Source organism: Pteronotus mesoamericanus, unplaced genomic scaffold, assembly GCF_021234165.1.
Source record: "Pteronotus mesoamericanus isolate MK-2021 breed Mesoamerican mustached bat unplaced genomic scaffold, CSHL_Meso_final scaffold_31, whole genome shotgun sequence".
In the NCBI taxonomy this organism is placed as follows: Eukaryota; Metazoa; Chordata; class Mammalia; order Chiroptera; family Mormoopidae; genus Pteronotus; species Pteronotus mesoamericanus.
Window position 1 is genome coordinate 33,593,544 of NW_026555312.1, and position 20,333 is coordinate 33,613,876.

The following is a 20,333-nucleotide window of genomic DNA, read 5'->3' on the forward strand; positions in this document are numbered from 1 at the left end:
AGAAGCACAGGGGGTGGAAGTGGGAAAGATACTTCCCAGCAACTACCCTGTACCTCTTCTCCAGTGGTAAGACCTCAGTCAAGTGGTCATTCACCATTTCTGAGGACAGGGATCCCCAGCTAGCTTAGGAAAAGTAACGTGTGATATGGGCAAACAGAGAATCACAGATCCAGGCTCACATCTGTGCCTAGTAGAACCTCGGACAAGGTAACATAACTGCACTGATTCAGTTTCCTCCCCTGTAAATAAACATAATTCTACCCACTTCACCTGCTTCCCACTCCCCACACTCAGTGCTTTGCTTCTTACCCTGGTTTCTGCAGTGGCTTCGTAACAGGTCTCCCTGTCTCTTGGATGGCATGGCTGCTCTACTGCATCCTCTATCTAAGCGTACCTCCTCTTAGCGGTTGAATGATGTCTTCTGAAAAGATATGTTGAAGTTCTAACCCACAGTACCTGTGAATGTGACCTTATTTGAAAACAGGGTCTTTGCAGAAGTAATCAAGTTAAAATGAGATCATTAGGGTGGGCCCTAATTCACCAGTGTATTTATAAGAAGAAGAAAATGCCATGTGACTATAGAGACACAGGGAGAAGGCCATGTGACAGCAGCTGCCAATCATGGGCCAACGAGGATTGCTGGTAGCCACCAGAAACTGGAAGAAGCCAAGAGGGACTTTATCCAGAGTCTCAGAAGGAGCATGGCCCAGCTGACATCTTGATTTCAGGCTTCTAGCCTCCCTAACTGGGAGAGAATGCAGTTTTCTTGTTTTAAGCCACTCAAGTTTGTGGTATTTTGCTACAACAGCCCTAGAAAACTAAAACACCTCCTTCACAATGGGTGCTCTCCCTTGCACCACCCTGCCCAGTGTGCCCAGGCCATCAGTGCCTGCCTCCTCCAACACTCACCTACCTCTCTCCTCCACTGGCCAAAGGGGTACTTTCATAGAGCACAGAGCAGAGTTTCACTGAAACAGGGACACACCTTCCTCTCTTCTGCCATTCACTGATTCATTCATTCATTCATTTATTCATTCACTCAAAAACTAGTTTTTGAACACCTGTTACTGGGCAAGCATTGTTCTAGGCCCAAAGAATGCATCATCAAACAAGACAAACAACATTTTCACCTTCAGGGATCTTGCATTCCAGGAGGTTCAGGGAAACAAACTAGAGTCTCTAAACACATTAAGCAAATAAATAAAAACATTTCTGATGATGATAAATCAATGGAAGAAAATAATGGTCAACAGAAGAACCAGTCCTGGAGAGTGGAGAGGAATGGGAGAAGACTTAGGTGCCCTTACAATGGGTGGCCACCCAAGGCCTCTGGAAGGCAGCAAGAATGGCTGAGCCCTGAATGAAAGACAGAGTCAGCCATGCTCCAGTGTGTAATGTCTATCTTTCTCATGAAAATATTCACTGCTTGGATTTGAAATACTGTCACTTTATTTCCAGCATCTGTCATATGTGTGAACTGTCACTGACTGCCACATTGAACAGGTGCCAGACAAAACCATGTTTTGTTGAAGAAGTGTCTGAATAGGAGGTGTTACAAGAAAAATGTTAGAAACCACAGAAAAAAGAGCCTGGTACAATGCTGGTGTTCCATGAATACTTCCCCTGCTCCTTATCTCCCATCATTGGCAGCACAGCTGAACTAGGAACCCATTGGCCCCATACAACTTGTTTATCACCTCACCAAGGAGGCCCCTTTCCAGGAGGCTACCAACCAACATGACTCCCTTTTGCAACTCACACACACAGTGCATGGCAAAGACTTCAGTACCTGACAATGCAAGCACTTAATGTTGCTGATAAATGGTCATGTTGACAACAAAATTTAGAATTTTAAAAAACTCCATCATATACTATATCCATTAATTTTTTCCAGATCCCTTTAATTCAGACAGCACAATCACTGCCATTTTTATATAAAAAAATTCCAATATCATAGAGTTGAAAGATTTCCAAATGTTCCCCCACAGTTAAGTGGCGGGTTCCTGTTCCAAGTCCAATTCCTCCTGCTGTACCACAGGCTGACTTCACCAGGCTGAGGGAGGAACAGGAGGTGTCTGTTAGTGCAAAGTTGTTAGTGACCAGAGGCAGTTGGGGTCCAACACTCAGTTGGTCCCCAGCAAACATTGCCATTATTGTTGGTGAAAGTTCTAGAAGCAGAACAATTTATTGCTGACTAGAAAGTTACCACCAATCAGAATCAGAAACCCTGAGGGCAAAATTCCTCCAAAGCTGTTTAGGTGGCTCAGGCACATCAGGAAAACTGTTGTTTTGATTATTCTTTTATTTATAAAACAAAACAACAAACAAATTAAAACAAAACTAAAAGAAAAATGGGAATGAATTTCCTTCCCTCTGTCCAACACAGGGTGACCAGTGAGGATGGACTGAGGCTGGAAGATAGTGTTCAAGAGTGAGGGGGTACTACTGTGCACCTGGAGACTTACCCAGTGTCTGATTGAAGAGCATGTCTTCCCAGAGAGAGAGGGGGAGACAGACAGACCAACAGAGGGAGAGATCTCCCTGAGATGAAAGGCAGAGAAGGGGCTGGTTTCAAATTCTGTGGCAATGGCAGTGTCCTCCAGGGTGTGGTGTGTGCCCTAATCAGTGACCCATATTCTGCTGTGTCTCCCTTGGCCAGGATTTCACAGGCCGTGGACAAAGGAAAGGACGTGAGGGTAGTTCCTCTCACTGTTGTCCCTGGATCACTGGTCAGCATTTTGCTTCCCACCCCCACAGCTTTGGGCCCTGTTGGTCAAGAGGTCTTAGTCCCCAAGCAGGAACACTTCCACATGGAGCAGAGCAGGGCTCCACTGAAGTAGAAGTTGGAACTGCCACCTGGCACCATTGGCTCCTCTCTCCAGTGAATCACCAGGCAAAACTGTCACTGTACTGTTTGAGGTGACTGAGTCTGCCTCTCAGGAGAAAAATCGAGCTGCAAGCACACAGCAGGGGTCAGGACGAATATGTCTGGAATGCAAGGCCTTCCTGGGAGTATCTCAGGACTCCCATATGCTATGATAAAATTCAGTGGAAAGCTACAATGGCCCAACCAGGTTTGCTAATGGCCAAGGCCCTTCAGTAAGAAAGGTTCAGGTCACCCACCAGGCAAGGAACGTGGGCCAGCCAAGGTGTGTGTTGAGGGCACATAGAATATGGGATGGGCAGTTGCAAGAGAGAATTATAATTATCAGCTATCATAAGACCTGTTTCAGAAACAAGAAATGTAATGCTTCTTTTTCTTCCTTTTTTGATATGAATATGCTTGTCCATATATTAACTAATTTTTGTACCCCTCTCCTACTCTCCTACTATCTATCATAAGATGCGTTAATAGTAATAAACCTCATATCTCAGTATTTAATTTCCAGGATATCAAAGAGGGCATATAGATGAGCTAGAAGAATGAATATCATCTAAAGAAGGAGAAGGGACCCTGTGTCCTCCTCTGGAGAAACAACTTAGCATGTGACCAGTTCTGTGTGGAATAGCTGTGTTGTGATAGAAGAAAGTGTGACTCTGCTATTGCTGCTTGTTAAGTGCAGTTTAAAGAGATGTGTGTAAGTGCTAAATCAACAAGAGATGGACTACAGTGGCTTTGTAATGTGTCAACTTGGCTAGGATGAGTATGTTCCCAAAATTCCCTTTCCTAAGTATTTGATTAGGGTAGATCACAGGAAAGATTTTGCATGAGTTTTGAAGGGCTGGAATGAAGCAGCAGTCATGATGTGCATGAGTGGCAAGGGCACCAGACATTGTTATAACTGACACATGTGGTCACCTCTCTGCTGGCTCACTTGGTGTGGGCCCTCAGCCTGACCTGCAGCTGCTCGAGCTCTGGCTCCTCTCTGGCTTCCCTCCCTCCTTCTCTGGCTTCTCTAGCTCTAGAGTAGATCATGCTCAGTTTCATGACAAAGGCTTCTCCAGCAGGACATGCACATTGTGGTTGTGGAAGGGAAGAAGGGCTTCTTGTGGACTAAAATGTGTCCTCCCCCCATAATCACAAATTCATATATGACTGTGTTTGGAGATAGGGCCTTTAAATTAAGATTAGATGAGGTAAGAAGACTGGGGCCCTAATCCTCTATTACTGATGTCCTTAAAAGATGAAGAAGAGACAGCACAGACACATGTGCACAGAAGTAAGGTTATGTGAGGACACAGCCAGGGGAGGGTAGTAATCTGCAAGCTAAGAAAAGGCCTCATGAGAAACCAGAACTACCAATACCTTAATCTTAGATTTTTAGCATCCAGAGCTGTGAGAAGATAAATTTCTGTTGTTAAGTCATCTGGTTTGTGGTATCCTATTAGGTCAGCCCTAGCAAACTATACAGGGCCTGACCTGTCTTTCAGCTTTGCACATGGTGTTCAGTCTGTCCTAGGTGTGCCCCACTTTGCATCCATCCTCTTTTTCAAACTGCCTGCCCTGTGGACTTCAGGCTCCAGCATTGGAGAAGACAAGCCTTCAAGAGACTGCTGAAGCAGCTCTCACAATTGCATACAGTCAACCCCTGTAACAAATCCCAGGGTTCTACATCTCTGACTGAGGCCTGACTGATCCAGGAAGGCAGGTTCTTGCATAAGTCTATGGAGCGGCCCCAGTAGGACTGAAACTCTGAACTGTGTTAGAGGACATGCACTGGCCAAGTATGTGGCATGTTGACAATGTGCCTGATGCATCTCTCTCAGAACCAGGGCAGAAGGCAGCAAGTCTGCATGGGGGACCCTCCAGGAGCCCCCAGGACAGAGGGCATGTGGCAGAGGTGAAGTAAGTAATGGAAGCAGGCAAACATGCAGTCTGTAAAGCAGATGCTGGTTCCCATCCCACTCCGGCCAGCTGCCAGGCCTGTGCACCATCAATCCTGCGGCTCCAGCACCTGTGCACCAGGTGGCCTGTCCCTGCTAGGTGGGGAGAGGCCCTGGGAGCCAGCTGCTTCCTCCCATGTGACAAAGTCAGGAGCCCCCAGCTGTCAGGGATTAGGGTGCTCCTCTGCACCCTAAGAGGTTACTTAGGGGTTAAACTACAGGCAATTTTCCTCCTCCTCTAGCTTTTTTCTCTGCTGCCTCTCTGGGATTGGGGCAGTTGCTGGAGGCAACCCTCTTAATCAGGCTAATGCTGCTTTTAGGATTATTTTTTAAAGAACACAGTCAGCCCCAGGGTTTTGAGCATCCAGGCCCAGCAGTCCAGAGGCCTGGCGGAGAAGCAGAAATCAAAGAGAAACTACTATGTGCCAGACATAGTCTGATTGCTATTAATCAAGTTCCTACTATGCACGAGGGGGATTTATGGTTATAATATCAGCCACTCTATGAAGTAGGTTTTAGCATCTGCATTTTCTAGAGAATTCTTAGAGGCTTGCAGAAGGTAGATGAATTAAGGAAGGTCATATGATTTTTTAACAGGAAAAATCAAACCAGTTTGTCTGACTTCAAAGTCCTTTCTCATCTCACTCCTTGAGGCTGCTGCTTGTTTAAATCCACCTCTCTTAGCCCAGATGGGGCTGCACTGTGAGTAGGGGCAAAAATATGACATAGTGCAGTAGTCCAATTGGCAGCTTCAGCATCACATGGGACTTTGCTAGAAATTCAGATTTTCAGGCCTGCTTCAGAATTCCTAAATCAAACAATCTGGAAATGAGACCCAGGCATTCCCGCATTAGAGTCCTGCTGGTGGTTCTGAGGCATGCTCAGGTTTGAGAACCAGCGGTCCAAAGGGCTGTGGCTCTCTTATCTGACCTTGGGTTTCTTGGCTATGCATGTGGAGGCTTCCAGCTTGACAGGTCTGAGTGTAGGCCCTATAACAGGGTACTGACCAGCATGCCATTACCCCTTTCATTCACCAAATACCTCTCTACCATCAGTTATTCACAAGGATGATACACATCATTGCCCTCTTTTTTTCCTGACATTTTCTGACAAGCACTAGGTTCAAATCCTCACTCCACCATTTCCTACCTGTGTGACATCAGCCAAGTACACCCCTGGTGAGAGCTTTATGATCTTTACCTGTAAAATGAGATGACTATGCCTCCACCTCCTAGGTTTGAGTGCCATGAGCTCAGTCCTGTGCCTACAACAGCTGGTGAATGTTACTGTGTAGCTGGTGCTCTGAAAGGAGAATGAAGAGGCTGAACCTCTCCAGTTGTCTGAGGCCTGAAGTCATAACTATGGAAGGAATAATGTCCTGCAGCGGGCTCTGCTCAAGGCTCTGCTCAAGGCTCTGCTCGTGCCTAGTCTAGCTCTGTGACACTGGACTTATTATTTGCCTTCTTTGGGCCTCAGTGGCCTAGAAAGAAAGAGAATGGGCCAGAGATGTGTTCAGCATCTACCCTCTTGGTTTGAGGACTCCTGGGCTCTGTGCAGGGAGATTCAGCATGGGCTGTCTTGCATGCTGATGCAAACATATAATTCCAGGGGCTGGATGACATCATAGAAAGACACCACCAAGTGTCCTTACCTACTAGAACATTTCGGATACAGAGGTTGATTAAAATGTGTTTCCCAACTGAGGAGGTGTTCTTGGCCCTGGATCAGTTGGCTCTCCTTGCCCAGCAGTTTTGCTCCTGAGGCTCCTCAAGGAGGCAGCAGAAAGCAGAAAGCTCTTGATCATGTCCTCTTGGAGAAATCCATTTCGGGGTGAGGAGCTGGACCTCTGCCTCACACTTAGCAGTTCTGAGCACTGGGGAAGACAGCAATACTAACAGTGAAAGTGTGAGAGTGTTTCTAGGCCTCATATTGTTATTTCCTGACATATTCAATCACAGAATGAACACCTCCCCTTTATGTACTAATGGAGTCCTTCTGGTCTTATTTGCTCCTGAAAGCTGTTCTGAGGGCACAGTGTCATTGTTTCCATCTTCCAGAAGTTGGTACAGCTAGAAAGCAGCAAGACTGGGATTTGAACCTCCCACTCCAACCCCATCTTCTAACTACAAGTCCAGTGTGTTTTACTTTAGAGCCAGAGTTCTAAAAGGCAGGGCATGAGGTCACTGGGCCCTCACAAGGGGCCTCCTAGAGGGACCAGCACTCTGTCTCAGGAAGGAGGCTGCATTTGCAGAGGGCCTAGGTTCCAGTCTTGTCTGTGCAACTTTCCAGCTGCGCATCCTTCGAGAAATCAGCCAACTTCTCCAATTAGGGGTTGTTGTTTGAGGCTGTAACCACATAGGTTGAAAATGGAAACCTAGCTTTTTTATAAGAAGAACAAGAAGCTCTCATTGGCTCTGATTTGATAAATAAAAATGAATGGAGCTTCACTGTTTCTTTTTCTTTTTTTAAAGATTTTATTTATTTTTAGAGAAAGGGGACGGGAGGGAGAAAGAGAGGGAGATAAACATCATTGTGTGGTTGCCTCTCACATGCCCCCTACTGAGGACCCGGCCTGCAACCCAGGCATGTGCCTTGACTGGGAATCAAACCAGCGGCCCTTTGATTCACAGTCTGGCGCTCAATCCACTGAGCCACACCAGCCAGGGCCACTGTTTCATAATAAAAATGGTTTATTTGGTAGTAGGGAAAATCTTTGAGGAATAGAGCCACAGAATGTGGGATAAATAACAAAAGAACTTCAAGTGCACAGGTGCGAGCCAGAACCCTCAGCCACCTTTGGATGAAGACTGATGGCCTCTCAGATAAGAAGTGGGTCCACCGAAGTACTTCCAGTGGCAAGTTTTCCTACAAAAAACTTCTATGTGAAACCTACAGAGGTTCATTTGCCTGTCCTTAAAGGCTTCCAGTGATGAAAGCTCCCCTCTTTGGATAAATTCTTGCAGGTTGAATGACTGATTATTATTAAACTTTTCTGTAGGGCACATCAGAACCAGCCTCTGGCCTCTGAGTGTAAGTCTGGACCAAGAGTTCTCTGGATATTTGTAGGTAAGCTCTGGAGTCTTTGTCATCAAAATCTCACACTTTTTTGGAGTCCACCACTCTGGTCCCTATAATCTACCACTTTACTCCCAGGATATTCTGGTATAGTTTAAAAATTAAAGTTAATTAAATTCATATAGGTAATTTCATAACCTCTCCCAAGCTTATACATCTGAGGACTAATGAAAATACCACCACCTATCCCCCTATCTGGGTAGCTCTTCATTTCCTTCAAAGCACTCTTATATTTGTTATTTCAATTATCTCCACAGCAATAGACCAACAGGGACCAGTATCTTCATTTCATGGATGAGGAAACTCAGGCTCAGAGAGGTCAATTGACTTGTCCAAGAGCAAGTGTTGGCAGTGCCATTACACTGGGGACCCCTAAGTCCATGATTAGTGCCCCTTCTACTACAACTCATTATCAGAACTAATGCTGGTTTACAAAACAATCTACTTCTAAGAATTTATCTCACAGGAATATTCATAAAAGAATGCACACATTTGTGTATAAGAGTGACCACTATAACATTGTTGGAAAATGATTGTCTGTAATCTGATTGTCCATCAGTGGAGAATTGGTTAAAAACTGTGAGCAGCCAGTAATGGAATTCTACATAGCTTTCAAAATACAGTAGGTGAATCCACGTGTACTTATGAGAGTGATGTGAATGCATTCGGCGGAGCCATGTAGCATTGAGTGGGGGAGAAATGCATTGTTTAAGTGGATAAAATGTTCCACTTTTATTTCAGAAATAAAAAATGCTTAGAAGTTGAAAGGATCCACACAGATATCAAATGGCTATGTTTTGTGGGTGGGGAGGGAGAAGGTGAGTGCTTATTGAGGAAAGGGGAGGTTTACTCTTTCTATCTCTCTAATGTTTTTAATTTTCTAACAATGAATGCAGAAAGCTTAAAAAGACCACAGAAGTCTTTTATTCTTTACATTACAGATTTTTGTTTTGCAACAAATACATTTTTATTTGAAAATAAAATATATTCTCCATAGCATTGCCAGAAAATTGTTTTATTTAATTTTGAAGTAAGAAAATTTTAGAGTTCCAGTTGAGTGTATGATAACTTGGTCTTCATTGAGGTATCTATCTGATCCTCAGGTATAGCACTTTATAGTCTATAGAGAAGACTTTCTTATATCCATAAATAATCTTATTACAGGGCAAGTGGAAACTCATTAGGCTTGATGGTTAAAGGGGCTCATGGAAAACTCTAACAGTTGTTTGAATTTTAAGGACAAGACAAAAAATAGTTATTAAGGATCAACACTATCAGTTATAATATAATGATATAATATAACAAAACTATTATTATTGGCATTGTGTAATTTGAAACTCCCTGAGGCTGCCTCAGCTAGTGCAGGAAGCAAGTCCATCTTGTCTACTTCTATATCCCCAGAATTTAAAGCAGTGCCTGGAACATAGTAGATGCTCAATGAATGTTTTTGGTAAATATCTGTTGAAAGAATGAGTGAAAGCTATTTAGATTCTGACTGACATTTAGCATAAAGATGGTTTGCCCAAGTGATCCTACTTTAGGAGTTTTAGAACAAAAGGACACAATTTTCTAAAAATTAACTTTCATGATTTTCTTTAGTTATCAAAAAATCCTGGCAAACCAGTCCTGATTCTGCTTACATGGGTCAGAGCCTCCTTCTCCTCTGCAGGTGGAGGGTGAATGGCAGAGCCTTGAGGACAGTCTCGAAGGGGAAGCCCATTGGCAGTCACTGCTGAGTGGTGAACCTAGCAACCCACCCAACATCCTGTACAGCTTGGCCCCATGACAACTCTTTCCCAAAATCTCATGGTGACATTTACGAATTTGAATACTGAGAAAGGTTTTGAACTTTTTCTTTAAATATATCTACTGAATTTTTAATTTCATTGTCTTAAATTTCATAATCAAATCATTCTTTGTATCTAGATGTTTGTATCTAGATGTTCTTTAACTTTTAGGTAGAGGCCAGAGTTCTCCATTTCTTGTTCTCTTAATTTCTCTAGGCTCTGTTTTCTGAGGTAGTGGTATTATCTGACCCAGGGTAGTATGGGGAGGGGTTTCTTTCAGGTTAGGGGATGACCACTGGGGAATAGGTGAGAGGAGCCATAGTATAGACTGCATAATCCTTACTCCAGCCTAAGACGTAAGTAACAGATCACAGGAGTCTTCAGATGTCGGGAGAATCCCACCCAAATCACCAGGGCTTTGACATTGAACAGTTCAGATCCAAGCAGCCAGTGTGCCTCTGGGCCACAGACCCCCAGGACCCCAAGCACATCTAGGGAATTCACATTGGTTCAGTCCTGCCCACGTAGTAACATTCTTAGAACTGAGCTTTTTAATAATCCATTTCAGTGTGGCGGCCTTCAGGAATCTCCTCTAACTATCTTAGGATCTGATGAACACAATCTTCAGTGAAGAATCTTCATTTACTTGGTCCTCCAACAATACCCAGTGCTGCCATAACCTTGCCTCACTTCTCTGCTTTGCTCATGAGGAGCTGTGTAGGAATCCTGTCTGTGTGAAAAGAATCCCACTGAATTCTCCACATTTGAGGAAACCTGAATACCCATTTCCTAATTCTTGTGAAGATTAATAAACAGAACCCATATTTAAACTGGTGTTGGGAGGGTCTGTAAGGAGAGCTCTCATTCTCTACCCCTCATTGTCAATTAGCCCAAATAGGAAGACATGCTTTCATCTCCAACAAAAGGCAATTTTTCTACTCTATTACCCCAGCAGGAAGGAGGAGCATGTTCTCCTTGCCTGGCAAAGACTCAAACAATGAAAAACTGTTAAAACAGCCTATGAGAAGCTACTACACTTCCAATTATCTGTTTCCTCCAGTGAACTCTGTTTATAACAGCCTCTCTGAACTCCTTTTTTTTCCTCAATAAAAGGACATCCTCTCCTTTGTTCTCTGGACTTGTGTGTAGTTCTCCATTAAACCACATCCCAAATTACAGTTCTTCATTGTTTCTGATTCAACCTATTTTGCTTCAGAAACTCTTACTGTTTGCTTAAGGTCAACATTATCTATTGCTGAAAAACAATAAATAGTACCACAAACTTAGCAATTAATAGAACACAAAATTATTACCTCAGTTTCTGACAGTGAGGAGCTTAAGCATGGCTTAGCTGGGCTATCTCCTTGGGGGTCTTTCACTGGGCTACAAGTAAAATGTCAGCGAAAGCTGAGGCTCTGAGGCTCCAGTGAGGGAAGGTCCATTTTTAAGCTTAGATGGTGGTTCACAGGGTTCATTTCCTGGCAGGTTGCCTGACTGAGGGCCTCGGTTTCTTTCTGGCCATTGTCAAGAGACCACTCCCAGTTTCTTGTCACATGGACCTCTCTGTAGGACAGCTCATAACACAACAACTAGTTTTGTTAAAGTTGCAAAGGGAATCTGCTAGCAAGATGAAAGTGAAAATCCTATGAAAAAATAATCATGGGAGTGGCAGTCTTTGCTGTTTCTATTGGCTCAAAGTAAGCCACAGGAAGAAAACTGAGATAGTGCACAAATGACATACCCCAGCCAGAGAAGGTGGGGAACGTCCTCAGAGCCCCACTTTGGATGACACCTTCCTGCTTCACAAGTCCCAGTCCCACTGCTGGGCTAGTTTTGGCAAGGGAATGGTGCCTAATGAGGAGCTGCTGCCACCATATCCAGAGCAAGTTCCAGTTTTTGTCTATGATTCAGTACCTAGCCAGAACCACCTAACAACTCAGCTGATTAAAGAGGATCAAATGAGGATACCTCACAGAATGGCCCTGTACAACATCTACCTAGAGGAGTTTGTGAACCTAGAAGAGACGGATCAGAAGAAAAGATCCAGGGTGTGTGCTCTGCATGGAGAACTCTGTCTATGGGGACACGTTTTGATCTTGGCATGCATGTGCATGCAGTCTGTCACCTGGGCTGTCTAGGTGAGTGGTTGATGAGATCCTTGCCAGGCCCCTCCTGCATGGAGCCAGCTGATGTAGCATTGCTTTCTTCCTACCAGACTGAGCCAGGGTCTCTAATCTGACTTAAAGTGAAACATCCTTTTTGACGGTTTTGACCTTTTGTCACTGAGCCCAAAGAGTCAGGGATGAGGAATTAAGATCATGCATAAAAGTTTTCTAAGAATTCCTGAATGGCTGCAGCCCTGATAGTTTAAAAACTTAGGACAAAAAGTAGGATGGTGTTCTTATGTAAAACTTTAACCCAGTGTTTAAAAATATAATTGTATTTATAGTTTTATCAAGATGGAGGTGTAGGTAAACACAGCTTGCCTCCTTGCACAATCACAGCAAAAATTACAACTAGACTACAAAATAAATATCACCCAGGATCATCAGAAAATTGAGCTGTGTGGAAAACTGATAACCAATAAATTGAAGAAGTCACATGGTTCCACACCCATGTGTGGTAGATAAAAATCAAGAGGGATAGGGAGAGAGGGATCCCAGGCCCACACCAGACCACCCAGCCCAGGGTTCTAGTGCTTGGAAGATAAACTCATAACATCTGGTTGTAAAAACCAGTGGGGGTTGGGGCAGCAGAAGAATCTGTGGAATTCTCAAGAGTCTCCTCTTAAAGCACTTACAACAGACTTAGGACTTTTGCAGACTCTTTCCTTCTGGGCTTCAGCACTGGGGCAGCAGCTGGATGGGCACCAGAGGCATATGAGGAGAAACTGAAGTGTCTGGCATCTGGACACATTTGATCCTGAGTGCTGGGGGAGAGCTTCCTTTCAGACAAAACTCCAGAGGCCAAGCAGTGACATTATCCCTTTTCTGAGCCCTCCTTGACACAGAGCCACAGAGTGGTGACACTGTATCAGAGATTTCATCATCCTGGTTCACATGGTCTGTCCTGTCCTGGCAATTACCTAAGGCTCTGTCCCATTCATCTTATGTGTGCACTTTTCTACAATAGGCCAAGTTACTAATACAGGGAGTCAAAACAGCACTAACTAACACATAGAAACAAACATAGGGAGGCTGCCAACATGAGGAGGTAAAGAAATATGGTCTATGAAATAACAGAACAAAACTCCAAAAAAAAGAACTAAACAAAATGAAGATAAGCAATCTATCAGATGCAGAGTCCAAAACAATGGTTATCGGGATGCCCAAGGAACTCATTTGTTACTTGAACAGCACTGAAAAAAAAAAAAAAAAAAAACAGGCAGAAATGAAGTTTACTTTAAATGAAATAAAGAATAATTTACAGGGAACCAAGCTGGAGTGGATGAAGCTGAGAATCAAATCAATGATTTGGAGCATAAGGAAGAAAAAACCATTCAATCAGAACAGCAAGAGAGAAAAAGAATTGAAAAAAAAACAAACAAGGACAGGCTAAGGGGCCTCTGGGAGACCTTCAAATGTACCAACACTTGAATTATAGGGGTGCTGGAAGGAGAAGAGGAAGAACAAGAAATTGAAAACTTATCAGAAAAAATAATGAAAGAAAACTTCCCTAATTTGGTGAAGGAAATAGACATACAAGTTCAGGAAGCACAGAGAGTCCCAAACAAGATTGACACAAAGAAGACAACACCAGTCAGAAGACATCATAATTAAAATGCCAAAGGTTAAAAATAAAGAGAGGATCTTAAAAGCAGCAAGAGAAAAGCAGTTAGTTACCTAAAAGGGCATTCCCATAAGACTGTGGGCTGATTTCTCAAAACAAGCTTTGCAGGCTAGAAGGGACTGGCAAGAAGTATTCAAAGTGGTGAAAAGCAAGGACCTACAACCTAGACTACTCTGTCCAGCAAAGCTATCCTTTAGGATGGAAGGGCAGATAAAGTGCTTTCCAGACAAGGTAAGACTGAAGGAGTACATTATCATCAAGCCATTAATATATGAAATGTTAAAAGGAATTATTTAAGAAAAAGAACAAGATCAAAATTATGAACATTAGGCCTGGGTATTCCGTACCAAGCAGCAGTTGCAGATAGAAGATCCCTGGCTAGAGTGGACACAGAGTGGTCTAGAGATGCTTGAGGGGAGACTGGAGATGGAAGCATTGGGAAAAGAACTCAGGGAGTAGCCAGGGGGATCCTGGTATTGACCTCTCCCCAACTCCTCATCTTCCATGTTGCTCAGACAGACCACTTTCCTGAGTGGCAGCATCCTGTAAGGACAAAATAGCCCCACCCTCAGGGGGAACTGCCCCACTCTGCGGAGCCTAAGCCTGATGGTTGAGGGCAGAGTGACTAGATTAATAATTGCAGGAGATAGACACAGACAGTAGATTCCTGGAAGTCTCAAACAGACCACCGAAGATCACACAGGGTCAACATCTGACATCATGAGAGGCAGATCCAGAAAGAAAGAAAAAAAAAAAGAGCTATCTACAATCATAGAAGTTCACACCACAAAGCCAAGAACTCAAGACAGATCAATTTAAGAAGCAGAAGCAAAAAAGAAGAGTCTCACAAATAATAGGAAGACAAGGAAACACCCCCTAATTGAGGGGAAAGAAGGTATCCCCACAGAGAGAATTAGATGAAATAGAGGCAAGTAAACTCAGATATTGAATTCAAAACAATGGTTCTAAGGAAGCTCAACGAACTCAGTGAGATCAAAGAGAATTATGAAAAACTAGAGGGAAACTATGAGGAACTTACTACAAATTATATCAGCATGAAAAAGGACATAGAAGCTATCAATAAGAGACAAGAGGAAATGAAGAATACAATTTCTGAATTGAAGAACACAGGAGAAGGAATCAAAAGCCAGCTGGATGAAGCAGAGGATGGAATTGGTGAGCTGAAGGACAAGGTAGAAAAAAGCTCCCAGAAAGAGCAAGAAAATCAAACAAGACTCAAAAAGAATGAAGAGGCATTTAGGGAAATGCAGGACAACATGAAAAGTGATAATATCCATATAATAGGGATGCCAGAAGGAAAAGAAGAGGAGCAGGGGATAGAGAAGCTGTTTGAAAAAGTAATGATGGAAAACTTCCCTAATTGGAGGAAATAAAAAGTCACGCAAGGTCAGGAAACACAGAGAGCCCCATTCAAGTGGAACCCAATGAGGCCCACTCAAAGACACATCATCATTAAAGTAGCAAATACCAAGGACAAAGAAAGAATCCTAAAGGCAGCAAGAGAGAAACAGGTTGTAACATACAAGGGAACCCAGATGTTGCTAGCCTCTGCCTTCTCAACAGAAACACTCCAAGACAGAAGGGAATGGCAAGAGATATTCCAAGTCATGAAAAACAAAGGCCAGAAACCAAGACTGCTCTACACAGTAAGGCTCTCAATTCAAATGGAAGGCCAAAAAAGGAGTTTCCCAGACAAAAGAGAGCAAAAAGAATACATCTCCACCAAACCAGCACTACAAAATATGCTAAAGGGACTGGTTTAAGAAGATGAAGAAAAAGAGAGAGAAAGAGAAGAACACAGATACAAAGGGAAAAAATGAATAAGTATCTATCGATAATAACTTTAAATATAAATGGACTAAATGCCTCAATCAAAAGACACAGGATAGCTGAATGGATAAGAAAACATGACCCACACATATGCTACCTACAAGAGACCCACCTAAGAACAAAGGACCTACACAGACTGAAAGCAAAGGGATGGAAAAATATTTTCCAAGGAAATGGACAAGAAAAAGAAAGCAGGGGTATCAATACTTATATCAGAAAAAATATCAGACTCATCAAGAAAAAAAGGGAGAGACCCAAATAAATAATATCGGAAATGAAAGAGGAGAAATAACAACTGATATCACAGAAATACAAAGGATTGTAAGAAATTACTATGAGCAATTATATGCCAAGAAATTTGAAAACCTCGATGAAATGGACAAATTGCTAGAAAGTATAGCCTTCCAACACTGAATGAAGAAGAAGCAGAAAGCCTGAACAGACTGAGAACAACTGGTGAAATTGAAGCAGTAATGATAAAACTCCCCGGCACACAAAATCCATGGACCAGACAATTTCAGAGGAGAATTTTCCAAAATTTTTAAGGAAGAGCTAACCCCTGTCCTTTTCAGATTATCCAAACAATCCAAGAAGAGGGAAGACTCCTAAACTCTTTTCATCATCCTAATCCCAAAAGAAGAGAAAGATTCAAGAAGGAACGAAACCTACAGGCTAATATCTGATGAACATAGATGTTAAAATCCTCAACAAAATATTGGTAAACCGCATCCAGCAATACCTTAAAAGGATCATCCATCATGATCAAGTGGGATTCATCCCAGGGATGCAAGGATGGTTCAATATTCTCAAGTCAATAAACATAATACATCACATAAACAAAAGGAAAGACAAAAACTGCACGATCATCTCAATAGATATGGAAAAAGCATTTGATAAGGTACAGTACCCATTTATAATAAAAACACTCAGCAAAATGGGAATGAAAGGGGCATACCTCAACATAATAAGAGCCATATATGAAAAACCCACAGCCAACATCATATTCAATGGGCAAAAACTAAAAGCTTTCCCACTAAGATTGGGAATAAGACAAGGATATCTGTTTTCACCACTTCTATTCAAGATAGTATTGGAAGTCCTAGCCACAAAAATCAGACAATAAAAAGAAATAAAAGACATCAAAATAGGAAAGGAGGAAGTAAAAATATCATTGTTTGCAGATGACATGATAGTGTACCTAGAAAACACTATAGACTCCAGCAAAAAAACTCCTAAACCTAATAAGTGTATTTGGCAAAACAGCAGGATACAAAGTCAACATTCAGAAATCAAAGGCATTTTTGTACACCAACAATGAAATATCAGAAGCAGAAATCAGGGGAAAAAATCACACTTGTTATATCAACAAGAAAAATAAAGTAGTTAGGAATAACTTTAACCAAGGAGGTAAAAGACCTTTACAGAGAAATGTATACAACATTGAAGAAAGAAATTAAGGAAGACACAAATAAATGGAAGTATATACTGTGTTCATGGATTGGAAGAATTAACATCATCAAAATGCCCATGCTACCCAAAGTAATTTATAGATTCAACACAATCCCTGTTAAAATACCAATGACATATTTCACAGACATAGAACAGACATTTCAAAAATTTATATGGAACCATAAATGACCCTGAATAGACACAGCAATTTTGAGAAAGAATAACAAAGTAGGAGGGATCATAATACTGGAAATAAAGCTATATTGCAATGTCACTGTAATCCAAACAGCCTGGTACTGGCACAAGAATTGACACATAGATAAGTGGAACAGAGTAGAGAGCCCAGAAATAAACCCATGCCTCTATGTTCAATTAATATTTGACAACAGGGGCAGAAGCATAAATTGGAGTAAAAATAGCCTCTTAAACAAATGGTGTTGTGAGAGCTGGACACCTACATGCCAAAAATTGAAATTCGACCACCAACTGACACCATACACAAAAATAAACTCAAGACGGATAAAAGACTTAAATATAAGTTGAAACACCATAAAAGTCCTAGAGGAGAAGAGAGGCAGGAAACTCTCAGATATCCCATGAAACAATATTTTCACCGATATGCCCCCTAAAGCAAGGGCTCTAAAGGAAGTAATAAACAAGTGGGACCTCATCAAAATAAGAAGCTTCTGAATGGCTAAAGAAAACATCAGAGGAGAGAAGATGGCGGAGGAGAGAATAGCAGTCACGCTGACCTCCTCCCAAGACCAAACTGGAATGGCAACTAAATAGTGGAGTAATCACCTGGAAAACAATGAAACGATAGTGGGAGAGGAGCCTTGGAGCCGCGGACAGTGGATTCGACTCTCACACATCCCAATGGGTGAGAAGTGCGGTGGAGGCTCGAGAGGGTGGGCTGGGTGCCCACAGGCACTAGCACCAGAGGGACATTGAAATGGCCAGTTAGCTCCCCCCGAGAAGAACGGGGTCTGAATCATAAACAGGGACCCCTACACTACAGCAGCTAAAACCAAGAAAATACAGACAAAACGCAACCCCGAAAAGCTTAGGGGCGCTCTCTGCCAGAGACAGGTGGCTGGGGATGCAAAGAGACATTTAAAGGGCCAACGCAAAAGTTGCAGTGGCAGCCACCCTCCTTGATCTATGGGTAGAGGCGGCAGCAGGGTAGGCTGGTGCCTGGGAAAAGACTGGTGAGGAAAACCTTGTGAAGAGAACTGACACGGCGGCTGGAGGAGCCCCAGTGATGGCACGCCTCCCACTCTGCAGCTACCATCTCACTCAGGCATAAGGGAATCAACTAACCAGCCTTTTGTGCACTCTGCGCACAGCTTGTGCATGTGAGCTGGGGGACTGAGTGCAGACTGGCTGGGAGAGCCTAGAGGAGAGACTGAAGATGGAGGCATTGGGGAAAGAACAGGAGGAGGAACCAGGGAGCCCTGACACCCTCCCCTTTCCGTAGTCTCCATTGTGGGCTGGAAACATGCGCCCCCAAAGAGGCAGAAGAGGGGTGCACAGGAACCAGACTGCCTGCGATTGAAACACAGTCCACACAGGTGGTGGAGCCTTGGCCAAAGGGGTCACAGAACTGCCCAGAGACCCATGAGGAGAGACTAGAAACGGAGCTGTTGGGGAAAGCATGGGAGGAGGAACCGGGGAGTCCCGACTCCTTCTCCTTGCCATAGTCTCCATTGCATGGGAAGAGGCCACAACCTCAAAGATTCAAAAGCTGAAAAGCACATATAGACACCCCAAAACCACCCAGTGCAGGCGTGCACACTTGCGGCGAGTGACCGGCGAGGGTTGGCGAAAGCTTGCACCCGCCAGCAAGGCCTCCCACAGATTGGAACCTATGGGGCCTGAGAGGGAGCGCACAGAGTGGCAAGGGCAGGCGTAAATTGACCCGCCCGCCTGCAATCGCTGAGCGGCCCACAAAATTAGTAGATCCCCGGCTGAAGGGGTCACAGAGCTGTCCAGAGTCCCTGGAGGAGAGACCGGAGACAGGATTAACCGGAGAGTCCTGGAGCTGACTTCCTCCCATTTCCGTAGTTCCCATTTAGCGAGGGCAAGCAACGCACCCAAAGAGCCAAAAGCGGGGAAAACACACAATAGAAGACCCTAAACTGACCAGTGCCGGGGGGCTCACCGGCCAGGGGGGCTAAATGAGTATGTGAGGTTTCGAATAAGCCCCCTGGTCTGGGGCAAGCACATGCGAGGCCAGGCAGGCGGGGGATCCCGCCGCGCCAGGAGCACACTCAAGGAGCCCGCATGAGCGTGCAGAGAGATCCCAAAAAATAGCCCAGCCCTGACCGAAGGGGTCACAGAGCTGCTCCAAGCAGGAGTCAGACACAGACATTAGGCTCCTGGAAGGCTCAAACAAACAACCCAAAGTCATATAGGGTCAACAACTGACATCATCAGAGGCAGGCCCAGAAAGAAAAGTAAAGGACAAAAATACTTAACAGACTCTCACAAAAATGGGAAGAAAAAGAAGTTCCCCCCAAATGAGTGGAAAAGGGGACTCCCCACAGAGAGAGCTAAATGGAAGAGAGGCAAGGGAACTATCAGATATTTAAATCAAAACATTGGTTCTAAGGAAGCTCAATGAGCTCAGCCAGCTCAAACTTAACTATGAGAAACTGCAGAGAAACTATCAGGATCTTAAAGCAACCCATATCAGCCTGGAGAAGGTCATAGAAACTCTCAAGAAGACACAAGAGGATATGAAGAATACCATTTCTGAATTGAAGAACACAGTAGAAGGAATCCAAAGCAGGCTGGATGAAGCCAAGGATCGAATCAGTAAGATGGAGGATAAGGTAGAAAAAAGATCCCAGAAAGAACAAGAAATGGAAAAAGACTCAAAAAGAATGAAGAGGCATTTAGGGAAATGCAGGACAACTTGAAACGCAATAATATCTGTATAATAGGGATACCAGGAGAAGAAGAGGAGCAAGGGATAGAGAACATCCTCGAAAAAGTAATGGAAAATATCCCTAATTTGAGGAGAGAAAGGCTCTCATGGATCCAGGAGGCACAGAGGACCCCACTCAAGAGGGACTCAAAGAGGTCCATGCCAAGACACATCATCATTAAAATGGCAACTATAAAGACAAAGAGAGAATCCTCAAGGCAGCAAGGGAGAAGGAGAAAGTAACATACAAGGGGGCCCCAATATGCCTAGGAGCTGACTTCTCAACAGAAACACTACAAGCCAGAAGAGAATGGCAACAAATATTCCAAGCCATGAAAAGCAAGGGCCTACAGCCAAAGCTGCTCTACCCAGCAAGGCTCTCAATTAAAATACAAGGGGAAATAGGGAGTTTCCCAGACAAGAGAAGGCTAAAAGAATACATCTCTACCACACCAGCATTCCAAGATATGCTAAAGGGACTGGTTTAAGAAGATGAAGGAAAAGAGTGAGAAAGAGAAAAACAAAGGTACAAAGAGAAAAAATGAATCACTTTCTATCAGTAATAATTCTCAATGTAAATGGACTAAATGCCCCAATCAAGAGACACAGGGTAGCAGAATGGAAAAGAA

The 20,333-nt window shown here is 43.5% G+C and overlaps 1 pseudogene; it reads left to right on the forward strand.

Moving 5' to 3' along the window:
* LOC129085594 (RING finger protein 11-like) overlaps window positions 1–11,925 on the forward strand; it is a 52,502-nt pseudogene extending 40,577 nt beyond the window's left edge.
* The last annotated feature ends 8,408 nt before the right edge of the window (window positions 11,926–20,333 follow it).